The following is a 7,500-nucleotide window of genomic DNA, read 5'->3' on the forward strand; positions in this document are numbered from 1 at the left end:
GGGGAGGGGGGGCGGCAGGGGGGGAGGGGGGGAGGGGAATTGCAGGGGCGGGGGTTGGGGGGGGGTATTATCACTGACCCCCAATGCCCCAGCGGGAGGGCGGCGACACACAGTCAATCTTTTGGAGGTGAACCTGGAACACCATCCTCAGCCACCCCCAACTCCCCTCCCCCCTGCCGCCCCCCTCCCCCCCCCCTCGCTCGGTCCTGTCACATCCAGCTTACCCAGGTAAATCCCGACTCTCATATCCCCCCTATGCTACCACACCCGACATCCAGCAGTCCCCAAAGCCTGGCTGAACTGAACTGAACCTCCAGAGAGAGAGAGACACGGCACGGTGTGTAGTGGTGGAGGGGAGGGAAGAAGAAGGATGACATCCCTCAATCCTAAGTCCCGCAGTCAGTGGATGTCTGGGAAAGGGATAACCCCCCCCCCTCCCATCCCTCAGCACCCCCAAGGGCGACTAATGATGGGGCAAAATTCAAGGGGCCGGAGAAAATGGAAGTGGCGGTGAAGCTGAGGTCGAGTGTCCAGCGGCCATTGTGTGTGGGTGCTGGTCCGCTTGGCACGGATTGTACCGGGCACGTGGGGCAGCACGTGGAGCACTATGGGGGCCACTCACTGTGCATGGAGGAAGAAAGAAAGCTGGAGACTAGAGAGCTCGTGAACACAATGCGTTTTCTTCTTTCTTTCTTTCTTTCTTTCTTCTTCTTGTGAACAGGGTATTAAGCTATGGGTCTGATGGATCTTTTGAGGGAGGAAAACTGAATACCAAAGCTGGTGGAAGAAGGCATATTAATTATCATGAATCAAATGGATTCAATAGTTAAAATCATCTCCATTCACGCTCTGTTTCTTAGAGGAGGAAGAAAAATGCTCAGGACCAGGGATGGAATGGGGTTATTATTTCAAACCTGTATATTTAGGAACAAGAAAACATGTAGTTTGAAAAAGGAAGGAAAATGTGCTGTGGTCTTTTCACTATACCCGTTGAAGACAAAGAATTTCCTGGGACTGGGATGAAAAAAAAAATCATGGCTTCTTTATCCCGAAATCTGCTGGAAGGTTTCCCATTCTTTCTCTAGAAAGACGAATACTGGCGAGAAGGTCTGGAAAGACACGTCATGGATGCAGAACCTACATGCTACATCTCCCAGAAGAGGAGCAACTTCACACATTGATCAGCTGAGCTGTACCGTGAAGAGAAGAACGTGGAATGAGGGAAGGCCTTTTTAGTTCAGTCACACGTCTTGAGTGGGATGCAGCCAAGTAGTCCAGTCATTTTACTCGAAAAAAAGGACCAAAATGTGCACCAACTGCTATTAAATCAATTTTTGCTGGAATAGATACAAGATTATGTGGGGAAACAATGTCACAAAAAGACCGGACACACCACCTTTGATTTTGACCCAGATTTTGTTTTAACCCTTTCGCCGCCAGTCAATTTAGAGTGTGAAATTCCCTTGTGCTATAAACACAGAAAATATGGTGTCTAAGAATAGCTGGGGATTTCCCTTGTGATGTGTAGAAGATATGGCGTATCCTACCACCGAACATAAAGAGCAGTAGGTTCATGGATAACAGACCCATGATCTGGTCACCCTTCAGTGGCATGGGTCCTCTACGTAGCTGCTGTATAAATGCGGATTTGGCAGTGGAAGTGTTAATGTCAGCTTTTCCTAGGTGTTTTGAAAACTGATCACCGCAGAGTGGACAGACATAGAAACACCATTGTACTTACAATGAATACATTGTAAATGGTTTGGATTAAGGTCGGGGGGGGGGGGGGGCAGTAGGCGTCCTTCCCTCTCACCCTCAGCTCAACCTGGGTGTGACAATAACTGGACTCGGACCAGGTAACAGCACTCGTGGAATACGTCTCCAGCGATTGCTCGCGTCTGCTAGTGGACGTTTACGGGCTATGGCCGTTTTTATTCCGCCATTACCCTGGCCCGGTTTCGGGATCTTTTGGATTTAAATGTTGGGGAAACTGCTGGCCTTTTCCTATTTTTTCTGCCTCTCTATTCAAGAGGGAAGAATACCGAGGGTTAATAAGAGCTTGCCGGAAGGACTAACGTTTGAAAATAGTTGATGAATTAAAAGAAACTGTTGCAGTTTTCTTTGCCCTCATTCTTACCTGCTTATTTATATTCACCCAGATAAAACAGAATAATTTCTTTCGGGATCGTTTTAAGCCCAAACGGAAAGTTTGCGAAGATTGTCTTTAAAAAGAAAATAAACGTTCATCTTTTTCTGCGTTAATAAATTGCATGGTTTTTTTTATAAGCAGACATAACATCAGCTCACACACACACACACACACACACTCTCTCTCTCTCTCTCACACACACACACACGTACGCACGCACACACACGCACGCACACACACGCATACACACACACACACACACACACACTCTCTCTCTCTCTCTCTCACACACACACTCACACACACACACACACATACATACACACACACACGTACGCACGCGCTCACACACACACACACACACACAATGACACGCACACATTCTTTCTCCCCCCTCTCTCTCTCCTCTCTCTCTCTCCCTCTCTCTTCCTCTCTGTCTGTCTGTCTCTCCCTCTCTCTCTCTCTCTTTCTCCCTGTCCCTCTCCCTCTCTCCTTCTCCCTCTCGCTCTCCCTGCCCCCCCCCCAGCCCCACCCCCCAGCACCCCCCCCCCGACCCCCCTCTCTCTCTCATTCACATCGCTGACTCAGTTCATTCCTGTTGACAACCTGTCGCCCCGACCAGACCCCCTGTATTCCATGTGTCACCCTGGCTTCCCTGTCCCCAGCCACCTCACCTCGCCTCGTCCAGTTCCGGTTACATCAGAACCACGTCTCCTCCCCCTCCTCCGCCCTCTCCACACAGGGGAGGGTCCTTGACAGTGCTGACGGGCCCACAGGTGTGCGGGGGGGTTGGGTGGGGTGGGGGGGTGGGGGGGAGCAGATGTTGTGACACAGTCTCCCCGCGGGGCTGGCTGGTTCTGGGGGGGAGGAGGCTGGAGATTGTGTCAGATAGGGAGGGGCTGTACAGGCTCTGGATTATAGAGGTGAATTTTTCAGGGGATTGGGGATCTCTGCTTGAACGGATGGAAGGGCGTGACTGAAGCCATGTTCTTGGAGGGTGAGCGTGTGTGTGTGTGTGTGTGTGTGTGTGTGTGTGTGTGTGTGTGTAGGCAAGCTGTGGTTGTCATGGTGTCTATTTTGTTTTGGTTTTTTTTTTCCGCCATGATGTCGAGAACGACGGGGCTGCAGAGTCCAACTTCACTGTGGTAGAACAGCTTTAGTGCCCGTCCACCATTTTGTTTTTTTAATGATGAACTGATGGGTAACGATTCATGCACATTTGCTATCGTGTGTGCTTACGTTCGTACTTGAGTGCATTTTAACGACTGTCTGTGGCGGGAGAGACTGAGGGGGATTGAGCGTTTGTCCGTGTGTATTGAGAGAGAGGGAGGGAGGGAGAGAGATTTGGGAAAAAGAAAAACAAATCGGGGAAAGATCCTGCTCGACAGAAATAAACAACAACAAAACGGTTGACAGAAAGAAAGATTCTATTATCAGAGTTCAAAGTAATCGACTGTTCAATACTCAGAAAAGTTTTTGTCTGAAAGACAAACAGAATCAGCCTGTCGTGATCAGATGTGTTGAGCAAACGCTGAGGAAAACGGGCCTGGAATACAAATTTTCTGGCCTTTTCCAATGATAAAGACACCAGCAATTCAGAATATTTCAAATTTCCGAACCTAACTCTTGGTAGTAATGAAAGGCACAGAAATACACACAACAGTACATGATAATCAGTCGTGTTCGACTGTTACCATCAGAACAGCAGAGGAGGTAACTGCTGTCCCGACTATCTGGGCTAGAATTCTGATTATAGTGGAGTGTGTTTTGCCCAAGATACACCCCCATTCTCTCGGCCAAGAGGGTTTAGGACAGTCGGCGTTGGGATGGTTCTCAAAGGCCAATTAGCCCCGAGGCTGCAGCACTAAGAGGCAGTTCAGTTTTGCCTCAAAGTTTGAGAGTCATAGTCCTTCTCCGAAGACAACGCTGTAAATTGTTTCCCATTGCAACAGAGAAAACATTGATACAGCTGTCACGTTTCTGTTGGCCCAACTGTAAACTTATGTCAGTCTGTGATATAAACTGAGTGTTGGGCCAGTAGCAGTAGTACATAATGTCAGAACAATGAACGCGAAGACACACGAGAAAAAAAATACATAAAGGCAAAAAGAGAGATTGCAACTATTTCGTTTCATAGAAGATATTCTGGATATAAAATCAGTTGTGTTATAGAGTAACGCTGGTCCGAGATTCTGTCACGTGGCTTTTCTGCACGCGACCTCAAACAGTCTGGAAATCGGATGTGCGTCATTTTTACGATATGAAACACAGTTTTAGCTTAATGTCTGGAAAAAAACACGAGTCTTGGCAAGTACACATGCTCACATGTCATCTTTGGAAACAAAAACAACACACACACACACACACACACACACTCACACAAGCGTAGTCCTGGGTATGAGAGTAGTGGGAATAAAGAAGTTGGACCTGGAATGATAAACACTCTAAACTTGATATCAAACAGAAATTGAACCTCCAATCATCAATGTACAAACAAAAGTTGATATGCAGAAGAAGTGGGTGTCACATGGCGTAAACTGAACTAGTTTAGGGACAAGTTTGAACCACGAAGCCACCATGTTCATCACAGCCTCAGTTTCAGTTTCAGTGGCTCAAGGAGGCGTCACTGCGTTCGGACAAATCCATATTACTTAATGTCTGGGAAAAAAACACGAGTCTTGGAAAGTACACATGCTCACATGTCATCTTTGGAAACAAAAACAACAACAACAACACGCGCACACACACACACACACACACACACACACACACACACACACACAGACGTTTCATAACGAAAACCACCGGTTTTCTGTGGTGTTTTTGTAACCCCTGTTCACCCCCCCCCCCGAACCCCCACCCCCACTAATATCGGTACCTGTCCACACCTATTGATAGGCAGGTACGCCGAACAAATACCGGCGGCATAATAACTATCGTTGGCCATGGCTGCTGGGGTCATCTAATGGTGTTATATCACCTGATGTCCTCCCATCACTGTGAAGCCGGTGTAGTGACCGGCAGGGCCCCACACCCGCTGTGCTGTCTGTGTTGACCCTCACGGGAGGCTGGCTGACTCATCAGGGGATTGGACTGCTTGTTCAAGGTGACGAGCTCTGTCACTGCTACACTGTCACGCTTCGGTGAGGCGACGTAAAATAAATCATCAGTCCCAAGTGTGTGTTTGACCGGCTTGAAGACGGCGCCAGGGCCATGGGGATTAAAAAGCTTACAAGCAAAGATAGATGGAAGACGACGCTAGGTCCATTGGGATTAAACAGCTGATGAACAAAGATAGATGGAAGACAACGCTAGGTCCATTGGGATTAAACAGCTGATGAACAAAGATAGGTGGTAGACGACGCTAGGTCCATTGGGATTAAACAGCTGATGAACAAAGATAGATGGAAGACAACGCTAGGTCCATTGGGATTAAACAGCTGATGAACAAAGATAGATGGAAGACGACGCTAGGTCCATTGGGATTAAACAGCTGATGAACAAAGATAGATGGAAGACAACGCTAGGTCCATTGGGATTAAACAGCTGATGAACAAAGATAGATGGAAGACAACGCTAGGTCCATTGGGATTAAACAGCTTATAAACAAAGATAGATGGAAGACAACGCTAGGTCCATTGGGATTAAACAGCTGATGAACAAAGATAGATGGTAGACGACGCTAGGTCCATTGGGATTAAACAGCTGATGAACAAAGATAGATGGAAGACAACGCTAGGTCCATTGGGATTAAACAGCTGATGAACAAAGATAGATGGAAGACAACGCCAGGTCCATTGGGATTAAACAGCTGATGAACAAAGATAGATGGGGTCGGGGGTGGTGATAAAACAAAGCCATGGGCACCCGGGCGTGTTGAGCACAATGTTGTTAACGCTATAGGGATTCAGCGTGGAATTATTGTTCCAATTGTATTGAACCCCATGGAAGGAGTTTTCTTTTCTTAGCAGTCCCCGATGTCCAACCAGCTACGCTCAAGAGACTCAGATGCATGCACTGCTTATCAGGGAATAGACCGCTGGCGAGTTCCGTGCTTACATGACTTATAGAGACGCGTCACATGATCTGTGCTCTCGAAGTTGGTTGGCTCTCGGAAATTTCGAGCAACAAGGCAATCGAAAGAGGTAGAACGTGCGAAACAGAAAGCATCTTTTTTCGACTTTTTGTTTCATATTTTGTTCTTTTTCTATCGTGCATATATTGTACATAGTTTGATTGTAGCAGTAGAGGCTACTAACTGAAGAAATGGGGGACAGCGCATGTTGCTGCTTTTGTCTATGTCGATCGCCTTTGACATTGCTTGCGATTTCGAGTCAAGTTAGATGGCGCATGCGCAAGATCCAAGATGGCCGCGGAACTCTCCGGCAACACTCCGAAGGGTGATAATCGGCTTCGTGGTTCCAAGTCTCGCCATTTGAGAACATGCCCATGCAACCCTGGATCTGAGGTGCCACGGGCCGAACAAGAAAAAGACCTTTAGTGTGCATGTGACAGCAATGGAATCTACGTCCTTCTTCCAGCAGGTCATCAGTGTTTGTCGCTGACAACTTCGCCATTGTGGCTGGTGACAGCATTTACTTTAACTGATTAAAACCACGCGTCCAAAGAGAACATAGTTCACTTTGTTTATTCATTCAATTCATCTTTTATTTATTTATTATTTATCTATTTAGTTAGTTATCTATTCATAAAATAAGACTTCGTATATTCTTTAACTTGACGTCTTAAAATGAGGAGCCTTTTTCTCACCAACGGAAATCAGTGCAGAGCTACGATTTCTCAACACACATGCATAGGCGCTTACGCACGGACGGACACACACACACACAAACACACACACAAACACACACACACACACACACACACACACACACACACACACACACACACACACACACATACTTTCACTTACTCGCATGCGTACACAGTAATTCCCCCCCACCCCCTCCACCCACTCGATATTTTTTTCCTACCCTCGTCTAATATCACTTACAGTGAAAAGACGTTAAACTAAAGAACGAACAGATGGATGTACACGTACGCGCACCATTTTTCATGGTTACAGGAAAGGACAATCTGCAAAGTGTCAAGGACTGTTTTTTCGGAAGTTTTGTTCCGACTTGTTCCAGTAACATTTGTGCAGTGGCATAGTCTTCTTCTGCGTTCGTGGGCTGCAACTCCCACGTTCACTCGTATGCACACACGAGTGGGCTTTTACGTGTATGACCGTTTTTACCCCGCCATGTAGGCAGCCATACTCCGTTTTCGGGGGTGTGCATGCTGGGTATGTTCTTGTTTCCATAACCCACCGAACGCTGACATGGATTACA

General features: G+C 47.2%; 1 protein-coding gene across 2 annotated transcripts in view; it reads left to right on the forward strand.

Moving 5' to 3' along the window:
- Positions 1-7,500, forward strand: part of LOC143282863 (ras-related and estrogen-regulated growth inhibitor-like protein) — a 69,308-nt gene that overhangs the window by 47,302 nt on the left and 14,506 nt on the right. The window lies entirely within an intron of this gene.

Source organism: Babylonia areolata, chromosome 6, assembly GCF_041734735.1.
Source record: "Babylonia areolata isolate BAREFJ2019XMU chromosome 6, ASM4173473v1, whole genome shotgun sequence".
Classification (NCBI taxonomy): Eukaryota; Metazoa; Mollusca; class Gastropoda; order Neogastropoda; family Buccinidae; genus Babylonia; species Babylonia areolata.